At 43.8% G+C, this 22,787-nt stretch overlaps 1 long non-coding RNA gene across 2 annotated transcripts; it reads right to left on the reverse strand.

The window, feature by feature from the left end:
• Positions 1-312: 312 nt before the first annotated feature.
• Positions 313-19,419, reverse strand: LOC140186425 (uncharacterized). 2 transcript variants are annotated; one of them, XR_011882864.1, is made up of 4 exons: positions 19,259-19,416; positions 17,136-17,921; positions 10,355-11,039; positions 313-1,178 (listed from the first exon to the last, which is right to left on the reverse strand). It is a non-coding gene; the product is annotated as an uncharacterized lncRNA (long non-coding RNA). The 2 variants fall into 2 exon arrangements; XR_011882863.1 differs by lacking the exon at positions 313-1,178 and having other exon boundaries at positions 8,471-11,039; positions 19,259-19,419.
• Positions 19,420-22,787: the final 3,368 nt, after the last annotated feature.

Genomic DNA, 22,787 nt, shown 5'->3' on the forward strand with positions numbered 1-22,787 from the left:
GAAGATGAGCTAGCTGGTTTACAAATGAGGCAATGTGTAGTAAGGAGAGGCTGTGATAGGGCAAAATTGCAGTCAATAGGATGAGTTGCAACATAAACGGCAGTCAAAATCAAAAAGGGTGAATAGAGGACTAAAGGAGTTGTATCCGAATACGTGCAGTATGTGGAGTAAGGTAGGTGAATTTGCAGCACAGTTACAAATTGGCAGGTATGATGTTTGTTATGTCATCAGCAACAATGAATATAGAATTGAGTCAGGTTTTATAAACAAACATTTATTAAACTTTGCTCAACAATAGCAAAAAGTATTCAAACGACTAACTTAACTGAAAGTTAACTGCTATACAGCAACTCTGGAACGGTTCTTAAAGTGGTAAATTCGAACACAGTCTTAAAATGGTAAATTCGAAAGTCTGTGTGATTTACACAGTCAATAAGGAGAGACGTCTCTGGAAATGGATTTCTTCGAAGACGTGACATTACTACTGATTCTGTCCAAAGGATTCACAATGAAGGAAATAAAACAGCTTAAAGGAACTGACCTTTTCCTAGTGAATGAACACTGCACAAACCTTCCTGATATTACAGGGGTTATCTCAGATGCAGGTCACTATTTCTGAATGAAGACTCAATAAGGTCGCTCCTTTATGAAACCGCTGAATGACACCAACTTTACTCAATCCTTCAGGTTCCCGTACTTTGATAAGGTCTTAACTCTCCAATACTAGACTGTAAAGGTAAATCAAAGGTACCCCAAATGAAACTGGCAGCGATTGGCGAAACTGCCAGCACAACAATTTTCCCTTACAATAGAAAGTAAAACACTTTAAAATGAAACTGCGTCATGAGACGAATACACAGCATAACAGAGTAACTGATGAATTAAACAATGAACCAATTGCGTAACAACAGGAGTTTCCCGTTATATACCTGTTGAGAACATGTCATCACGTGACCTCACACTGGTGGGAAAATTACATCACCCCACCATCACAAGACCATTACATCATGCTCCCGAGATACTCAATTACATCATGGTCATAAGAAAGTCACAAGATACCCACAAGGTACGTAACAAATTGTAGGCATCACTGAAGCATGGCTAAAAGATTGTAGTTTGGAGCTTAATGTCCAAGGATACAAAAGGGTAGGCAGGAAGGCAGAGGGGGCAGCGTTGCTCTGTTGGTGAAAAAAAAGAAACCAAATCATTAGAAAGAGGTGACATGGGGTCGGAAGGTGTTGAATCATTGTGGATAAAGCTAAGGAACTGCAAGAGTAAAAAGACCCTGATGGGATTTGTATACAGAACCCAAACAGTAGTAAGGATGTGGCCCACAAATTACAACAGGATATAGAAAATGCAGGCCAAAAGTGCATTGTTACAATAGTCAAGGGGTAGATTGGTAAAATTAGGTTGGTGCTGGATTACAGGATGGGCAGTTGCTGGAGTGCCTACAAGATGGCTTTTTAGAACAACTCATAGTTGAGTCCACTAGGGGTCCAGCTATTTTGGACTGGGTGTTGTGCAATGAACCAGAATTGATTAGAGAGCTTAAGGTAAAATAACCCTTAGGAGTAAGTGATATAATATGATCGAATTCACCCTGAAATTTGAGGAGGAGAGCTAAGGTCAGATGTATCAGTATTACAGTGGAGTAAAGGGAATCACAGAGGCATGAGAGAGGAGTTGGCCAGAATTGATTGGAAAAGAACACTGGCAGGAATGATGGCAGAGCAGCAATGGCTGGAATTTCTGGAAGCAATGCAGAAAGCACAGGATATATACATCCCAAAGAGGAAGAAGTATTCTAAAGGAAAGATAACACAAACATGGCTAACAAGAGAAGTCAAAACTAACATAAAAGCTAAAGGGAGGGCATATAATAGAGCAACAATTAGTGGCAAGTTAGAGGATTGGGAAGTTATAGTAATGTTTCCAGACAACTAGAAAATTGCAAATGTCCACTCTTCAAGAAGGGAGAGAGGGAGAGAAGCAGGAGGAAGGAAACTATGGACCAGTCAGTCTGACCTCAGTGGTTGGGAAGATGTTGGAGTCAATTATAAAGAATGAAGTCTCAGGGTACTTGGAGGCTCTTGATAAAATAGGCCACAGTCGGCATGGTTTCCTCAAGGGAAAATCTTGCCTGAAAAATCTGTTGGAATTCTTTGAAGAAACAACAAGCAGGATAGACAAAGGAGAATTGGTTTATGTTGTATCCTTGGATTTTCAGAAGGCCTTTGACAAGGTGCCACACATGAGGCTGCTTAACAAGCTATGAGCCCATGGCATTACCTAAAAGATTCTGGCATGGATAAAGCTGTGGTTGATTGGCAGGGTGCAAAGTGTGGGAATAAAGGGAGCCTTTTCTGGTTGACTGCCAGTGACTAGTGGTGTTCCATAAGTGTCTGTGTTGGGACCAATTCTTATTACGTTATATGTCAATGATTTGGATTATATATTTAATGGCTTTGTTACAAAGTTTGCAGACGTCATGAAGATTGGTGGAGGGGCAGGTAGCTTTGAGGAAATAAAACGGCTATAGAAGGATTTGGACAGATTAGGAGAATGGGTCAAGAATTGGCAGTTGGAATACAGTGTCAAGAAGTGTACGGTCATGCTCTTTGGTAGAAGGAATGAAAGGAGCAACTATTTTCTAAATGGAGAGAAAATACAAAACAGTGAGGTTCACAGGGACTTGGGAATCCTCATGCAGGATTCCCTGAAGATTAATTTGCAGGTTGAATTTGTGGTGAGGAAGGCAAATTGGACGTTTGCATTCATTTCAAGAGGACTAGAATATAAAAGTAAAGATGTAATGTTTTCACTTTATAGAGCACTGATGAGGCCTCCCTTGGAGTATTCTGAGCAGATTTGGGCCCCTTATGTGCTGAAACTGGAGAGGGTTCAAAGGAGGTTCACGAAAATGATTCCATGATTCAATGGTTTGTCACATGAAGAGCATTTGATGGCTCTGGGCCTGTATTCACTGGAATTCAGAAGAATTTGAGGGGTGACCTCATTGAAACCTATCGAATGATGAAAGACCTTGATAAAGTGAATGTGGAAAGGATGTTTCCCAAGGTGGGAGAGTCTAAGCTCGGAGGACAAAGCATCAGAATAGAGAGTGTCCTTTTCGAATAGAGATGAGGAGGAATTCTTTCAGCCAGAGAATGGTGACTCTGTGGAATTCTTTGTCAGAGGCAGCTGTGGAGGCCAAGTCTTTATGTATATTTAAGGCAGAGGTTGATAGATTCTTGGTTGGTCAGGGCACAAAGGGATACAGGGTGGGGTGGGGGGGAGGCAGGAGATTAGGGCTGAGAGGAAAATTGGATCAGATATGATAAAATGGCACAGCAGACTCAACGGGCCAAATAGCCTGATTCTGCTCCTATGTCTCATGGTCTTATTAAGGGGACATAGCATCAGATAAGTAGCATTCACAAGAAAAATAAATTAAACAAATTAAATATAAATCATGCACAATGTTTGAACATAATAAAAAATCCATCTTAGTGCAAGGTAGTCATAATGTTGCTCTACTGAGGCAGTGATCAGGATTTTGCCAGTTGGTTTATTAACTGACTGGTTGAAAAGAAGTAGCTTCTCTTGAATGAGGTGGAGTGAGACTTCAGGCTTCTGTACCTCCTATCCAGTGAGAGCTGTGGAAAGATGGCATGGCCCAAATGGTGGGGATCTTTATTCATAGAAAAACATAGAAACATAGAAAATAGGTGCAGGAGTAGGCCATTCGGCCCTTCGAGCCTGCACCGCCATTTATTATGATCATGGCTGATCATCCAACTCAGAACCCCGCCCCAGCCTTCCCTCCATACCCCCTGACCCCCGTAGCCACAAGGGCCATATCTAACTCCCTCTTAAGTATAGCCAATGAACTAGCCTCAACTGTTTCCTGTGGCAGAGAATTCCACAGATTCACCACTCTCTGTGTGAAGAAGTTTTTCCTAATCTCGGTCCTAAAAGGCTTCCCCTCTATCCTCAAACTGTGGCCCCTTGTTCTGGACTTCCCCAACATCAGGAACAATCTTCCTGCATCTAGCCTGTCCAATCCCTTTAGGTTCTTATACGTTTCAATCAGATCCCCCCTCAATCTTCTAAGTTCCAAAGAATACAAGCCCAGTTCATCCAGTCTTTCTTCATATGGAAGTCCTGCCATCCCAGGAGTTAATCTGGTGAACCTTCTTTGTACTCTATGGCAAGGATGTCTTTCCTCAGATTAGGGGACCAAAACTGCACACAATACTCCAGGTGTGGTCTCACCAAGGCCTTGTACAACTGCAGTAGTTCCTGGGTATGGCCTTCTTGAGACACACCCGTCCACATCATCCTACCAATGTCAGGGATGGCTGTGCCCGTGATATATTGAGTTCTGTGCACTAGTCTCTACAGTTTCTTACATTCCTCTGCATTGAATTGTCATGATGCAATCTATCAGAAACGTTTCAACAAGAGACACGTAGAAGTCTGTTTGAGAGTTCAGTGACAAGGTGAACCTCCCTAACCTCCTAAAAAAGAACTTGGTTCCCCTTTCATATGATTGCAACTATATGCTGGGCCCATAACAGGCCATCCAAAACTTTAATGCCCACCCAGGAATTTAGAACTGCTGCCTCTCTCCACGACTGATGATCTGGCACCCCTTCACCCCCCACCCCCCTTCCCTTCCCCTCCCCGAAGTCAGCAATCAGCTCTTTAGTTTTACTGATATTGAGCACGATGCTGTTACTCTCTCTCCGCAAGTTGACTTATTGCCACCTGAAATCTGGCCATAAACAATGGTGCTGTCAGCGAACTGGAAGCTGGCACTGGAGCTGTGCTTAGCCACACAGTCCTGTGGGTGTAAGGAGTAGAGGAGGGGAGTAGGCATGCAGCCTTGAGGAGCACCTGTGCCAAGGATGTTCTGTGAATGGTCCCATTATCACTTTCATTATTATTTAAATGGAGAGAGAATTCAAAGTTCTGAGATGCAACAGGACTTGGCAGTCCTCATACAGGATACCCTTACTGTTAACCTCCAGGTTGAGTCAGTGGTGAAGAAGGCAAATGCAATGTTGGCATCCATGGATGGCTTCCAGACCGTTCGGGCTGACTAGAAGTGCACTGAGAGCGGTAGGCGTAAAGGAGTTGGGTGCTTACTGTTCTGGTTAACAACGGATGGTGCAATCCGGGTCATATTACGATTGAGGAACATGTTTGTAAACCGGATATTGAACTTTTTGCTGTGGGGGCCATATTCCACAGCACTGGGCGTCACGGGAGGTTGTTCCTGCCTGTGGCCATCGAACTTTGCAGCTCCTCCCGTGGAGGGTCAGACACCCTGAGCCAATAGGTTGGTCCTGGACTTATTTCCATCTTGCATAGTTTGCATTTTGTTGATTGATTGTTTGTGGTTTTTGTATTGCTATATTTATGCTCTATTCTTGGTTGGTGCGGCTGTAACGAAACCCAATTTCCCTCAGGATCAATAAAGTATATCTATCTATCTATATATCATTTCTAGAGGAATAGAGTATAGGAGCAGGGACGTGATGTTGAGGCTCTATAAGGTGCTGGTGAGGCCTCACTTGGAGTACTGTGGGCAGTTTTGGTCTCCTTACTTAAGAAAGGATGTGATGTTGGAGAGGGTACAGAGAAGATTCACTAGAATGATTCTGGGAATGAGAGGGTTAACATGAGGAACGTTTGTCTGCTCTTGGCCTGTATTCCTTGGAGTTTAGAAGAAAGAGGGGAGACCTCATAGAAACATTTCGAATGTTGAAAGGCATGGACCGAGTGGATGTGGCAAAGTTGTTTCCCATGATGGGGGAGTCTAGTATGAGGGGGCATGACTTAAAGATTGAAGGGCACCCATTCAGAACAGAGATGCGAAGAAATTTTTTTAGTCAGAGGGTGGTGAATCTATGGGATTTGTTGCCACAGGCGGCTGTGGGGGTCAAGTCTTTGGGTGTACTTAAGGCAGAGATTGATAGGTATCTAAGTAGCCAGGGCATCAAAGGTTATGGTGAGAAGGCGGGGAGCGGGAGACTAAATGGGAGAATGGATCAGCTCATGATAAAATGACGGAGCAGGCTCGATGGGCTGAATGGCCGACTTCTGCTCCTTTGTCTTATGGTCTTATCAGATTCCAGCACTTACAACCATTGCATCACCAGTTATTCTCCAGCCTATCTCCCAGTTCACCCTGTCTTTCCCCACCCCACCCCACCTGGCCCCTCTTCCCTCGTCCTCCCCCATCTATCAACCTATTGCCCCTGTGACCCCTCCAAACCTCCTCCTGGTGATGCCACGTGCCTATTGACTCTGACCCCTCCTCAACCTATTTATCACCTGCTGGCTCCTGTCTAACCCCCTGCTTCACACCTTTCTATCGGCTACCTTCCTGCTCCACTCTCAGTCCTGCGGCAGGGTTTCAACCTGAAACGCTGATGGTTCCTTCCACCCCACAAATGCTGCTCAACCTGCTGAATTCCTCCAGCACAAAGAGGAGAACATCTGCAGAGGCTGGAAATCCAAGAAACACACACAAAATGCTGGAGGAACTCAACAGGTCAGGAAACATCTATGGAAAAGAGTAAACAGTCGATATTTCGGGCCTAGACCCTCCATCGGGACTGGAGAAAAAAGGATGAGAAGTCAGAGCAACAAGGTGGGGGGGGGGGTGAGGACGACGAAATAGTACAAGGTAGTAGGTGATAGTTGAAACAGGGAGAGGGGGAGGGTGAAGTAGAGAGCTGGGAAGTTGATTAGTGAAAGAGATATAGGGCTGGAGAAGGGAGAATCTGATAGGAGATGGTAGAAGGCCATGGAAGAAAGGGAAGGGGGAGGAGCACCAGAGGAAGGTGAGAGAGAGGGGAATGGGGAATGGTGGGGGGGGGCAATTACCAGGAGTTGAAGAAATTGATGTTTATGCCATCAGGTTGAGGGCTACCGAGTTGGAATAGAAGGCGTTGCTCCAGCAGATTGTTTGTTGCTCTGGATTACAGCATCTGCAGTCTCTTGCATCTCTCTCAGCCCACTTTCTGATCTAACATCAGCATCCCAAGTTGCTCTGTTTCTATCTATCTTCCCTCACAACGAGCGGCAGGTACTCGCTGCTCTTTCCCTATCTACAATAAACTACTTCCACTTTACATCCCTCCACATATTAGATTTCAGGAATTTAGAAGCAATAGACTCTTGAAAAACAGAACCCACCCATGTGTTTGTGCTGCCAGTCCTCGAATGACCTTGCATTTTATACTGGAGCCATTTAATATCTCCATACCAGAGACGCTCCTTGTCTCCTGTCCTCAGTGCAACTGTAAGGACTATTGTGCTTTTGAAATACAGTTATGCAGCTCAGAAACTGGCCCTTCAGCACAACCTGTTCATACTGACCATGGTGTCTACCTGAGCAGCAAACACTGAAAGTGCTGGAGGAACTTAGCAAGTCATGCAGCATATACAGAGGGAGATTCCCCTCCATAGATATTGCCCGACTCGCGGAGTTCCTCCAGTGTTTTGTGTGTGTTTCCCAAGATTTCCAGCAACTGCAGAATCTACCTGGGCTGGTTCCATTTGCCTGTGTTTGGCCCATTTCCTTCTAAACCAGGGTCCCAACCTGGGGTCTACAGAACCTCTGCTTAATGGTATTGGTCCACGGCATAAAAAAAGATTTGGGAACCCTTGCTCTAAACCTCTCCTATCTCTGTATCTCCCTAAATGTCTTTTAAATGTTGCAATTGTACCCGTCTCTACCACTTCCTCAGGCAGTTCGTTCAATACACACTGTCTGAAAACATTGCCCTTCAGGCCTCCTTTAAATACTTCTGCTCTCGCCTTAAACCTGTGTCCTCTTGTTTTAGACTTCCCTGTCCTGGGACAAAGACTGTGACTATCCACCCTCTTTGTTCCCTTCCTCAATTTATCAACCTCTGTAAGGCACCCCCTCAGCCACTTTGCAATGTAAAGATTTGATATAGATCTCAATTATATATTATATATGGACTTGACACATCAAATTCTCTGTAACAGTATTTAGTTACTGCTATTTAATGACCTGTTGATTCAGCCCGATACAGGGGTAAGTGTTCTCCCATCTGCCAAACTTGACAGGAATTGAAAAAGGATCTAGTGCTTTCCTGGTATATATGACAAATAAATTCATCCCTGAAGAAGATGGCAGAGTCTGTCATCGAAACGTCGAAAGAGTTCGTATGACAGGGATTGTTGCACAGTTTTGTCTTGGAGTCATGCAGAACCTCCCAGCACAGCCCCAGTCCGGCCTAACTGCCAGACTCAAAGGGTGCAATTCAACCCATTCAAGAGTTTTGAGGTAGAATGACAAATAGAGCAATGTTCACGAGGTCACATGTGTGGGCCATTGTACCGTGGCCTTGGAAATAATGTGCCATTGTACAATAGGAATGTCAGCACAAAGCAGAAACGCAAACTCCAGTATCAAATAACAGCTTTCAATTTACTGAGACATCTGAACTGAGAACTTCTGTATGATGATTGCTTGGCTGCAATATACTTCAAGCTTTGCTCAATGACACACATTATTCTATTTAATTTTATGCAATAGGAAGCACTAAATAACATGCTCTTCAAGATAAGATCTCAGAGTTGAACAACACAGAAAAAGGCCATTAAGCTCACTGCGTCCATGCTGGCCACCAGGTACTCTGTGTCAACTTTGTTTACCAGCAGATATGTGTTGTCAGTCCAAGTGTTCATCTAGGTATTTCTTAAATGTTGCAACAGTAACTTCCAGGCACAAAATCCCCTCTGGCTGAACAAAAATCTTTCTTATATGTCCTCTGAACGACTTACTCCTTATCTTAAACGTTTGGCCTTACACAATCTTGTCACCAGAAAAGTCCTTTACTAAATTCCCTATCCATAAAGTCACCTCTGTCTCGTCCCAGCCTGTCCAGTGTCTCCTTATAACCCAAGACCACCAGACTGGACAACATCCTGGTAGGTCTCTTCTGCACCCTCTATAGCTTTATCACATTCACCCTCTAGCAAGGTGTCAAGAACTGTACACAACATTCCAGATATATTCTCACCAGCACTTCATAAAGCTGTACCATAACTATCATGAAAGCTGGCATTCTGCATGCCTTCCTCACCCTCCTCTGTCTGTGCAACTTTCAGGGATCTTTGGGCTTGCACCACCAAGGTCCCACTGTTTCTCAATACACTGTAGATCCTACCAAATGTATGCGTTCTACCTTTAGCTGGCCTCTCAGCATTTATCATTTTGCACTGATCAGGATTAATTTCTACCTAGTTCTGCCAAACATACCAGCTGATCTGTATCTACACCCTACTCACTATCCACAATGCCACTGTGTCTTCAGCTAATCAAACCTATACTAATCACCAAGTGATTACTGCATATAGCGATCAATTAAGTATCCCAGCAACAATGTTGTGGTACCTCTTGTTCACAGGCTTCCAGTCGCAAAGGCACCCTTCTACCGACACGTTCCTCCTGTAACCAAGCCAGTTTTGAATCTGATTTACATTGGACCCATGGGATCTTATCTTTTGGATTACATTCAGGTTTGACTGAACTTCATGCTAACTACATCAACCACAATGTCCTCAACTTCATACTTCTAAAAGGAAAACTAAAGCTTGAAAGTATGTATCACTGGGCTCAAGGACAGTTTCTACCCCATTGTTATAAGACTATCAAATCGTTCCCTAGTACGATAGTTCCCTGGTACAATAACATGGGCTTTTGACCTCACAATCTACCCCATTATGAGCTTGCATCTTATTGTTTATCTGTACTGCACTTTCTCTGTTGCTGCTATACTTTATTCTGCATTGTTATTTTTTGACTGTGCTCTACTTCAAGCACTGGGTAATGATTTGCAAGCTTCTCACTGTATCTATGAATTGAAAATACACTTGGACTAAGATGTTAACTGTCCTGTGCTATCACCAGTGGGATCATCAGTTGATCTGCCACCTGTCTTCAGGAGTTTCGGCCCACTTATAATCAAGACTCCCTTGAGATGGTGGGCCAGCAATGCTAAAGCACCACCTCCCATTGGTGAGTTTAAAAACTTGGCATCTGCCTCTAGCAGAGTTGTTGGTCACTTCCATCCAACAGATAGTCTACTCTTCAGGTGTCTATGCAACTACTGAAGGGTTTGCAAGACATGTATACACTGTCCGACTATCTGCCCCTCTGGACGTACTTGGCCCACACCCATGATGATCCTGCCTTTGCTGCCTCAGCTCCAGCCCTGCTAGTTGACTTAATCTCTCTTCTACTGAAGCCAAGGTCACACAGCCACTTCTGGAAAGTGAACGCAATAAAGCCACGGCAACCTACTTCGAATAGATAGCATGAGACCTTCCACCCTCTGTCTCTGCACTCTGATCTTAATTCTGCATACTTGGTTAACTTGTGCTCATGGGCTTCATCAATGTTGTCTTCCCAGGGGACTACGAGTTCACCAATAACCACTTCGCTACTGGTGTCAGACCATACGATTATATCTGGACGCAATGTGGTGAAAGCTATTTGCTCTGGGAAACTGCCTTTCCCATCCAGGTCGGCCTTGACACACCAATCATTGGCTGAAGAAAGTATGCTTGATCGTGAGCCTGCGCTGTACACCCTTGACTTGGAGCCTTCCTTCACAAATGATATGCGATGTTCTGTGCAGCATGGGGCCTGAGATAAGTTGTGCTGCAGTACTCTCTGTTCAACCACTACTGTTACAACTTTGAGAACATTGTGATGTCTCCAAGTGTACATGCCACTGGAAAGATTGACTCTGCATGCACTCAAAATATGTTGAAGTGTTCCCTTCTCGCCACAAGCAGCACACCTGTCTATCATATCTTCATACCAGGTGCTGAGGCTGGCAAGTGATGGGAGCAGGTCGTACGTTGCTCTGTATAGAAAAGAAATGTGGAACGGTTCCATCTGCCACAGAACATTCCAAGATAGATGTTGTTGTTCAACACTTTCCCACCTCAAATGTGACAGTAATAAACGAACAATTCCATTTCTGAAACAAAAAAAAACATTTAGTCACACAGAATCTTGCAGCAATAAAGCTCAGCTGACTAAGATCAATTTGATCCTGTCCTTCAGAATTTTTCCTAATAATATCCCAATTATAATGTAGGATTTACTGCCCTACAATTCCTTGGCTTATCACTGCTGCACTGAAATAAAGGAATCATAATTACTGTCCTCTGTCTTTGGGCAAGTCACAGTGGCCAATGGAGAATATAAATTTCCATCAAGATTCCAGAAATCTCTAAATCTCTACATTTTGCTTCCCATAGCAACTGGGACACATCTCGTCAGGCTCATGAGATTTATCCAGCTTTATGTCTAGTAAGGCATTTCATACCCTCTTCTGTTTAACAATACAGTCCAGGATGTGCCTCATAGCTCCTCCCCAGAAATCTCCAGTTACAACGTCCTTCTCTACATATAGAAGAGAACTATCAATTGGTCCCACTCTTCCCTCTCGCACTTTTATAAAATCCTTTAGGAATTTCAATGATCTTATCTGCCAGTGATGCTTCACACCCCCTCCCCTTGCTCTTTTGCTCTAATTTTTAAAGAAGTACTTCACGCTACACTTTCTGTACTGAAGGGCTTCCCCCATTTCTGTTTTGAACCTTTCTTAAACAATGGAACAGCAATCCTTCAGTCCTCTGGCACTTCATCCTTGGTCAAGGACATTTTAAATATCTGCCAGTGCTCCTGTAATTTCTGCACTAGGTCTGAGGGAAACCTTGCTAGGCCCTTCGGATTTATTCACCCTATTTTACCTCAAAACAGTAAGCACCTTCTTCTCTGTAATCTATTTGCATTCCATGACGTCACTGCTGTTTTGCCTCAGTTCTATAGACAGTGCCCATCTCCAGAGTAAATGGAGATGCAAAAAAAAAATCCATCTAAGATCCTTCCCATCTCTTTGGCACCATGCTGATCTTCAAGAGGACCAATTTTGTCCCTTGATATACTTCTGCTCTTAATATACATTTAGAAGCATTTGAGATTCTCCTTCACCTTGTCTGTGAGAGCTACCTCATGTCTTCTTTTAGCCCTATCTGATTTCCCTCTTAAGTGTTCTCTTGCATTTCTTACACTCTGCAAGCACCTCATCTTTCCTACCTGCCTATATCTGCTGTGCAGCTCCTCCTTTTCAAACCAGGGCTTTAATACCCCATGAAAACCAAGGATCCCTAAACCTGTTAGCTTTGCCTTTTATCCTGATAGGAACATACAACTATTCTCAATACTCCACTTTTGAAGACCTCCCACTTACCAAACATTCCTTTGCCAGACAGCAAACTATCAAAATCCACAAATGCCAGATCCTTTCTGATGCCATTAAAATTTGCTGTTTTCCAATTTAGAATCTCAAACTGAGGACTAGTCCTTTCCTTCACCATAATTGCCTTGAAACTAAGTGAATTCTGATCATGAGATCCAGTGTTCCCCAACACAAACCTCATTACATGGTAATCCCTTTTACATTCCTCAGTTCCACCCACGTGGCATCAGTAGCCCAGCCCTCTAGTCTTTCTAGTCTGAGCACTGCCATGACATTTCCATTGGCTGGTATTGCCACTCCACTCTTTTAATATCTACCCCTCTATCGTGTCTAAAACAAGGGAACCCAGATCATTAAGCTGCCAGCCCTTCTCTCCTGCAATCAAGTTGCATTAATGGCGACAATGTCATAATTCCACATGTTGATCCATGCTCAAAGCTCATCTGCCTTACCTATAATACTCCTTGCATTGAAATAGGCTCAATATTACTCCCACCATGCTCAGTCTTTCGATTCCTGACTTTGTATGTAGGCTTAACATTATCTTTCCCTTCAACCACTCCACCAGCTGCCTTGGCACTCTAATTTCCATCTCCTTGCAACTCTAGTTTAAACCCCCAACTGCCAGAGGAGAACTAGCAAACCTTCCTGCAAGGATATCAGTGCCCTCCAGATCAAGTGCAAATCATTCTGTCTATACAGGTTCCACCTTTCCCAGAAAAAAAGCCTAATGATTCAAAAGTATGAAGTCCTCTCCCTGCATAAACTCCTTAACCACCCACTAAACTGTATTATCTTCCTATTTCATGCCTCACTATCACGTAGCGCAAGTAGCAATCCTGAGATCACAACCCTGTAGGTCCTGTCCTTTAACATTACACCCAACTCCCTGTACTCACTCTTTAGTACCTTGTCACCCTTCCTACCTGTGTCATTGTTACCAACGTGGACCATGACCTCTGGCTGTTCACCCTCCCCCTTGAGAATGCTATGGACTTGATCTGAGATTTCCTTGACCCTAGCACCTGGGAGGCAGATACCATCTGGGAATGCCGTTTGCATCGACAGAACCTCCTGTTTGTTCCCCTAACCAATGAATCCTCCCATCGCTTCTGTTTCACAGAGCTAGACGAGGACAGAGCACTGATTGCCGTGGCTTCCCTCTGCTAAGTTATTCCACCCCCCACCCCACCCCCGTAACAGTATGAAAAACAATATACTTGTTATTGAGGGGAATACTCACAGGGTACCCTGCACTGGCTGTTTATCCCCCTTCTCTCCCTCCCCTGACAGTCACCCTGTTGCCTGGATCCGGAACCTTGGGTGTATTCCCTAACATGGCTTGTAAGCTGAAGCTGGATGCACTTTGTGTGAGTGTAGCCATCAGCGATACTGGAAATTGCTGTCTTCTCACATCCCACAAGAGGAGCATTCCACTGTCCTACCTGGCATTCCTTTTGCTCTAGTTGTGCAATAAGATAGATAGATAAGATAGATACTAGAAACTTACCTTAGCCTCTGCCTCTTCTCACTGAAGCTTCTTGAACCAAAAGTTCAAGATGCCCCACTCTAACTCTAACTCAACTGCACTTCAAGTATTGTGTTCTGGTTGCCTCATTATAGGAAGAATGTGGAAGCTTCAGAAAAGATGCAGAGGAGATTTATTAGGATGGAATAAAGAACATGTCCTATGATGAAAGGGTAAGGGAAAGTGACTCGATAGAGGAGCATAATATTATAAGAGGCATTGATTGATTGGACGACCAGCATCTTTTTCCCAGGTCAGCTGGGAATATAGCTAATATAAGATGACATCCTTTTAAAATAAGCCGAAGGCAATTTAAGGGAGATAATACAGTTACTGTTTTTAAATATACAGAGTATGGTAAGTGCCTGGAATGTATTGGTAGAAGCTGGTACATTAGGGACATGCAGGGGGATGGGAACCAGAGTGCTAGAATAGTTAGTGGAGAGGTGTGGAGGCAGATGTTGCTAAGACCTCAGACAAAGTTAGGAATCAAACGGTTGAGCATGGTGCGATTCTGTCCTCAACTACGTATATTTCAATGTAAGAGGTATCATAGGAAAGGCAGATAATAGTGCTGAAGATGAGGTAGTTGCATTACAAATACAGGCAATGTGTAGTGAGGAGAGGTTGTTGATAGGGCAATATTGCAGTCAACAGGGTGAGTTGCAACGTAAAAGGAGAACAAATTTGAAAAAGGTGAATACAGAACTGAAGGTGCTGTACCTGAATGCATGCTGTATACACAATCAGGTGGATGAATTTGTAGCACAGTTGTAGATTGGCAGGCATGATGTTGTAGGCATCACAGAATCATGGCTGAAAGATTATTACCAGGAGCTTAATGTCCAAGGATACACATTGTGTCGAAAGGATAGGCAGGAAGGTAGAGGGGCAGTGTTGCTCTGCTGGTAAAAAAAATTAAGTCGTATCATTAGAAAGAGGTGACATAAGGTCGGAAGGTGTTGAATCATTGTGGATAGAGCTAAGGAACTGCCAGGGTAAAAAAGGCCCTGACAGGAGGTGTATACAGACCCCCAAAAGGTAGTAAGGATGTGGCTTACAAATTACAATGGGGATAGAAAATGCAGGCCAAAAGGGCAATGTTACAACAGGCATGAGGTCTTCAATGTGCAGGTAGGTTGGAAAAATCAGATTGGTGTTGGATTACAGGGATGGGGGTGGGGGGTGGGGATAGCTTCTAAAGGGCATACAAGATGGCTTTTTAGAGCTGCTTGTGGTTAAGCCCACCAGGGAATCAGCTATTCTGGATCGGGTGTTATGCAATGAACTGGAATTGATTAGAGAGCTTAAGGTAAAAGAGGAAGAAGTATTCTGAAGGAAAGATGACACAGCTGTGGCTAACAAGAGAAATCAAAGCCAACATAAAAGCCAAAGAGAGGGCATATAATAGAGCAAAAAGTAGTGGGAAGTTAGAGGATTAGGAAGCTTTTAAAAGCCAAAAGGCGGCAATTAAAAAAAGTCATTAAGGTAAAGATAGAATACAAAAGTAAGCTAGCCAATAATATTAAAGAGGATACCAAAAGTTTCTTCAGATACATAAAAGTGTAAAGAGAAATGAGAGTGGATATTGGACTGCTGGAAAACAATGCTGGAGAGCTAGTAATGGGAGATAAGGAAATGGTGGATGAACTGATTAAGTATTTTGCATCAATCTTCACTGTGGAAGACACTGACAGTATGGTGGAAGTTCCAGGTGTCAGGGGGCATAAAGTGCATGAAGTTACCATTACTAGAGAGAAGGTTCTTGGAAAACTGAAAGGTCTGAAGGTACATAAATCACTTGGACCAGATGGTGTACACCCCAGAGTTCTGAAAGAGGTGGCTGAAGAGGTTATGGAAGCATTAGCAATGATCTTTCAAGAATCACTAGATTTTGGAGTGGTTCCAGAAGTCTGGAAAATTGCAAATGTCACTCCACTCTTCAAGAAGGGAGAGAGGCAGAAGAAAGGAAACTATAGGCCAGTTAGTCTGACCTCTGGTTTGGAAGATGTTGGTGTCAATAGGATGAGGTCACAGGGTACTTGGAGGCCCATGATAAAATAGGCCATAGTCAGCATGGTTTCCTCAAGGGAAGCTCTCGCCTGACAAATCTGTTGGAATTCTTTGAAGTAACAAGCAAGATAGACAAAGGAGAATTGGTCAATGTTGTATACATGGATTTTCAGGCGGCCTTTAACAAAGTGTCACATGAGGCTGCTTAACAAGCTATGAGCCAATGGATATTACGGGAAAGATTCTAGCATGAGTAAAGCAGTGGCTGATTAGCAGGAGACAGAGTGGGGAAAAAAGGGAGCCTTTTCTGACTGGCTGCCGGTGACTTGTGGTGTTCCAAAGGAGTCTGTGTTGGGACCAATTATATTATGTGATATGTCAATGATTTGGATGATGGAATTGATGGCTTTGTTGCAAAATTTGCAGACAATATGAAGATAACTGGAGGGTCAGGTAGTTTTGAGGAAGAGGATACAGAAGGATTTAGACAGATTAGGAGAATGGCCAAAGAAATTGCAGATGGAATACTGTCGAGAAGTGTATGGTCATGCACTTTGATAGAAGAAATGAAAGGCTTGAATATTTTCTGAATGGAGAGAAAATACAAAAAACTGATGCACAAAAGGGACTTGGGAGTCCTCGTGCTGGATTTTCTAAAAGTTAATTTGCGAGTTGGTCTCACTGAAACCAATCGAATGGTGAAAGGCCTTGATAGAGTGGATATGGAGAGGATGTTTCATAGAAACATAGAAAATAGGTGCAGGAGTAGGCCATTCGGCCCTTCGAGCCTGCACCACCATTTATTATGATCATGGCTGATCATCCAGCTCAGAACCCCGCCCCAGCCTTCCCTCCATACCCCCTGACCCCCGTAGCCACAAGGGCCATATCTAACTCCCTCTTAAATATAGCCAATGAACTGGCCTCAACTGTTTCCTGTGGCAGAGAATTCCACAGATTCACCACTCTCTGTGTGAAGAAGTTTTTCCTCATCTCGGTCCTAAAAGGCTTCCCCTCTATCCTCAAACTGTGACCCCTCGTTCTGGACTTCCCCAACATCGGGAACAATCTTCCTACATCTAGTCTGTCCAATCCCTTTAGAATTTTATACGTTCTTCCTATGGTGGGAAGAGTCTAAGACCAGAGGACACAGCCTCAGGATACATAGGTACTTTATTAATCGCAAAGGAAATTACAGTCTCACAGTAGCATTACAAGTGCAGATATACAAATATTAGGAGAAGCAAGAAAGAACAAAAAAAAGTTACCTCAAACAGTCTAACAGGAGGGGATCATCACTTCCCCAGCTATAGGTTGACTCATTGTAGAGCCTAACGGCTGAGGATCTCTCATAGTGCTCTTTGGAGCAGCGCAGTTGTCTTAGCCTATGTCTAAAAGTGCTCCTCTGTTCAGCCAAGGCGTCATGCAGGGGGTGCCAGGATTTTCTGTAGGGTCCTTTGTTCCAGTGCGTCCAGTTTCATTCCAATATCAGAGCAAGCCTTTCTAATTGGTTTATTGAGCCCTTTGGCATCACCCATGTTGATGCCATTGCCCCAGCACACCACCGCATAGAAAATTGCACTGGCAACAGCAGGCAGGAAGAACGTGTGAAGGAGAGGCCTGCATACTCCAAAGGACCTCTGTCTCCTCAGGCAGTAGAGGCGACTTGGCCCTTCTCATACACAGCCTCCGTGTTAGTGCTCCACTCAAGTCTGTCATCTGGATGCAACCCGAGGTACTTGTAGGCTGTCAACACATCCATGTCCTCACCTTCAATAGTCATAGGGAGCAGTCAGGCTCAGTCTTCCTAAAGACCATCACCAACTCCTTTGTCTTACTAATCTTGAGCTTCCTTTATACACCCAACAACTGCTGAGTCATCAGAGTGTTTCTGCAGATGACATGACTCAGTTTTGTATCTGAAGTCAGAGGTATACAGGATAAACAAAAATGAAGCCAATACAGTCCCCTGTGGGGTGTTCTTTTAGAATGGAGGCAAGGAGGAATTTCTTTAGCTCGAGTGGTGAATCTTTGTAATATTTTGCCACTGGCAGCTGTGAAATTGAATTGAATTAACTTTATTACTTACATCTTTCATATACATGAGTAAAAATCTTTACGTCTAAACATGCAATGTGCAACTTGTAATAAATAGGATGTACAACAGGACAGTCACTATAACATAGAAACACAACTGTATCAGTGTGAATTAATCAGCCTGATGGCCTGGTGGAAGAAGCTGTCCTGGAGCCTGTTGGTCCTGGCTTTCATGCTGCAGTACTGTTTCCCGGATGGTAGCAGCTGGAGTAGTTTGTGGCTGGGGTGACTCGGGTCCCCAATGATCCTTCAGGCCTATTTTACACACCTGTCTTTGTAAATGTCCTGAATAGTGGGAAGTTCACATCTACAGATGCGCTGGGTTGTCTGCGCCACTCTGTGCAGAGTCCTGCGATAGAGGTAAGTACAGTTCCCATAGCAGGCAGTGTTGCAGCCAGTCAGGATACTCTCAATTGTGCCCCTATATAAAGTTCTTAGGATTTGGGGGCCCATACTAAATTTCAACCCTCTGAGGTGAAAGAGGTGCCGTTGTACTTTTTTCACCACACAACCGGTATGTACAGACCATGTGAGATCCTCAGTGATATGTATGCTGAGGAACTTAAAGCTGTTCACCCTCTCAACCCCAGATCCATTGATTTTAATAGAGGTTATCTTATCTTCATTCCTCCTGTAGTCCACAACCAGCTCCTTTGTTTTGACAACACTGAGGGAGAGGTTGTTTTCTTGACACCACTGTGTTAGGGTGATGACTTCTTCTCTGTAGGCTGCCTTGTTATTATTTGAGATTAGGCCAAATCTTTATGTATTTTTAAGGCAGAAGTAGACTCCTGATTGGCTAGGGCATGAAGGGTTATGGGAAGAAGGCAGGAGACTGGGGCTGAGGGGTAAATTGGATCAGCCATGATGAAATGGCAGAGCAGACTCGACAGGCCAAATGACATAATTCTCCTAATTTTTGGTCTATATTTGATGGAAACTCCCTTTCAGCTGTAATCTGATCCAGCCTTCTGCCAAAACATCCTAACTACAGAGGCCAACCCCCCATCAAGGCTATTATAATGAGACAGTCCAGTTCAGGTACAACTCAACCTACTAGCTCAGGCTCCACCTAGCCAAGAGATGGTCCCAGTGATCCAAAAACTGGAAGCACTTCCCCTGAACACCATCCACCCACCCCACCATGCCATCCCTTTAGCCACACATTCATCTGTCCTTCCTTCCAGTTCCTACACTCAGGTGTATGAAACTGGAAGTAATCCGGGGATTTCAAGCTTAAGACTGCCACCAAACTCCACAAATTTGCATTGCAGCACCTTGGTCCTTTGCCTACCTGGGGTTGCTGGTAGCAAAGTGTTTTCTTCAGAGCAGCACGTTAGGACTTTCTCTAGTGGATTCTCCTATTTTATCTTCTGTTTGCATGCAGGCTGTAAGAGAGAGAGTGAGTGAGTGTGCACGAGAGTATGTGAGAGGGCTGGCTCAGTAAGCACCCCGATGGTTGTGTAACAATGGTTGAGATTGTTTGGGCTCTCACTGGGACAGGAGATGTGGTGGTTGCATTTTACTAACACACTCTTGGAATTGGCCTGGTTATAGTTACAAGCAATGACGAAGAGGACTTCAATATTCAAAGATTCAAAGTACTTTTATTATCAAAGTATGTATGCAGCATACAACCCTGAGACTTGTCTTCCCCACAGACAGCCATGAAACAAAGAAAACCCGGGATCCCGTTCAAAGAAAATTCAAAATCCCCCAACAGGCAGGAAAAAAAATCATGCAAATGGCACCAAAAAAATACAAGCAAAAATCACAATATAAAACACAAAATCAAAAGCATCGAGGCATATTCAATTCAGCGCACTGTTCGTTATCTGCTAGCTGCCCAATTCAAAAATCACCCAAAAAAAATCAGACACATATCATAATGTGAACTAGAGTCTAATCTACAAACTGCATCCATCAAACTTTGCATAAAACTCAGAACTTCTGCACCATCCTCCAACAGCATTGAAAGATATCCCGTTTCATAGCTGTTGACCAGAGTATAGCTTATTGACTAACCAGCTTCACGTGCCTTTGAGGTGAGATGCAGTCTGCCATCAGGGCAGCTGAAGTGACACTTTAACTTTAGATATTCCATACTGGGTGAGCAGGAGCTTGCCAGAACTGTCACATCCAAGCACCACAAGGAGTGACTACCTCTTGCTTTGCCCAAGTATCCAGTGGTGAGAAACCATCAGGTTTAATGGTGTAGGCAGGTGAAGCAGGTGTTAGTCATGCTTCAGTGAGACAGAGCACATAACAATCCCTCAGTTCTCTATGGTACGTCAGCCTCACTCATAGTTCATCAGCATTGTTCTCAGTGGCCTGGAGGTTAGGTAGCAGTATGCTAGGGAGGGAGGGTCATTTGCAGATATTGGACTGACTGCTCTGTAGTTCCCAGGTTTTTCTTTGCCGTCCTTCTTAAATAAGGGTACAACAATACTCATCCTTCAGTCTTCTATCATCTCACCCATGATTAGTGATGATGCATATACAGTATCTCAGCCAGGACTCCTGCAGCTTCTTTGCATACCTTCCACAGTGTCCTTGAACGTACTTACTGAGGCCCCAAAGATTTGTCTACTTTCATTCATTTGAAGGCGTATTGAAAAGATCCTCTATTGAAAAGAGCACTATTCCGAATGCATCCCCATTAACTTTGGTTCCAAGGTCTTCACGTCTTTCTCAATGGTAAAATAAGAGATACATTCATTGAAGACCTTGCCCATCTCCTGCAGTTCCACACAAAGGTTTCCACTTTAGTCTTCATGGGCCCTATTCTTTCCCTTGTTACTCTTCAATATTCTTACATCCCTTTTTATACTCAATCTTCTCCACCATGGATATCTCATGCTCCCTTTTTGCCCTCCTGAATTGGGGGGGAATCTCAATGAAACCTATTAAATACTGAATGGACTAGATCGAGTGGTTATGGAGGTGAGGGTTCCTATACTGGGCCCAGAGGACACAGTCGCAGAATAGAAGGACATCCCTTTCGAACAGAGATGAGGAGGAATTTCTTTAGCTGTAAGATGAATCAGCCGAATTCATTGTCACAGATGGTTGTGGGTGCCAAGATATTGGCTATATTTAAAGTAGAGGTTGACAGGCTCTTGATTTGTAAGGGTGTCAAAGGTAACGGAGAGAAGGTGGGAGAATGAGGTTGAAAGGGGTAAAATATAATGGAATGGCAGAGGAGACTCAATGGGCCGAATAGCCTGTATCTGCTACTCAGTCTTATGGTTTCCCTGCTCTGAAGTCCTGTCAGCCTTGCCCTTCTTTCTAACAGGCATATGTGGCCCCTGAACTCCTCCTATATCACCTTTAATAGCCTCTCAGCTGTCTCTTTGCCCACAAGTAACCCCCTCCAACCAAATTTTGCACTATCTTGTCTCACACTGTCAAAATTCACCTTGTCCCTATTTAGAACTTGAACCAGTGGACTAGCTCTGTCTCTTTCCACAACTGCTTTATAACTAATAGAACAGTGGTCACCGCTCGCATAGTGCTCCCCCACTGACACCCCAGAAACCTGCCCACCCTATTAACCAAGAAAAAGCCAAACTTTGCCTACTATTTAATAGTAGGGCCCTCTAAATATTGCCTGAAGAAACCTTCCTGAAAACACAAAAATTCCATCCCATGTACGCCCTAAATGAAAACTTTGATGATCTCCCTGTTGCTCCAACTCCTGTTGATGACTAGGGGGCCTTTAGTACAATCCCCTTTTTATTGCTCCGTTTCACACACAGCCTCACACAACAACTCATCAGTAATTTCTTCTCAAGACTGCTGTGACATTCCCCTTACTCAGAAATGCAACTCCCTCTCCTCCTTTTCCTTCCCCTCTTTCCAGTCTTTAGTACCTATACGGTGCAACATTTGGCTGTCACTCTCAGGGTGTTGGCCTGGGAAAGAGAATTAATGTTGCTGTGCTGTCTTCCAGTGAATTTTGAACATTCTGATACCTTTTCAGTGCTCTGCGATGCCTGCAGGAGGTAATTCAGGTCATAGAAACATACAGGAAAGCAGGGATCATTGCCATCTGTAAGATAATAAATTTTACTCTATGTCTGAGGCCTTGGTCTTCAGATTCATTCTTCTTCCACCAACTAGGGCTATGCTGGTACATTGAGGAAGACAGGAATTTCATCACCGTCTGCCTTTACTGACAGGTGGATCCTGAAATATGGGAGGGTTTGTTTATGAGAAGACAATGAAAACAAATTGTGTGGCACCTGCAAATGTGCACCTACATGTGAGCATTAATCACCAGGTAGCAGAGCCTGGACCTCCAGTCACCTTGGTTTCCCCAACACTGGATCAAGTTCTCGCTTGGCGAAACCATTTGGTAAATGGTTTACAAAGGTTATCTATGTTGACAGGGACTGTACCTGAGCAACTTCCACTCTTAGCATGAAGATGGACAATGACAGATCTGAACACCACTCACCAGTTCTCACTCAGGACTGACATCACCTCCGGAGGGATGAACTAGAAGGGCACTGTTTTCATGAAGTGAAAGCATTACAGAATGAGTTCATCTCAGTAAGATCAGAGCACACAGAAACCTGGTGTAAGCCACAGAAGAGTGCCAACTTGCAAGCTACCAGATGCTTGCCTCATCGGCAGAAGGGACCCACATTGGCTACTTGGAATCTATCCTCGATCCTGTGGCACTGCTTTTGTTTGAGATAGTGATAAAAAACAGGTAATCTTCAACAAGTTGACTTATTAACCCCTAAACCTCATTCTCTAAAAAGGCATTTTCAGGATTAGATCACTTTCTACATTCAGCTACATTTCATCAAAGAGAG

The sequence above is a fragment of the Mobula birostris genome, chromosome 22 (assembly GCF_030028105.1).
Source record: "Mobula birostris isolate sMobBir1 chromosome 22, sMobBir1.hap1, whole genome shotgun sequence".
NCBI lineage: Eukaryota > Metazoa > Chordata > Chondrichthyes > Myliobatiformes > Myliobatidae > Mobula > Mobula birostris.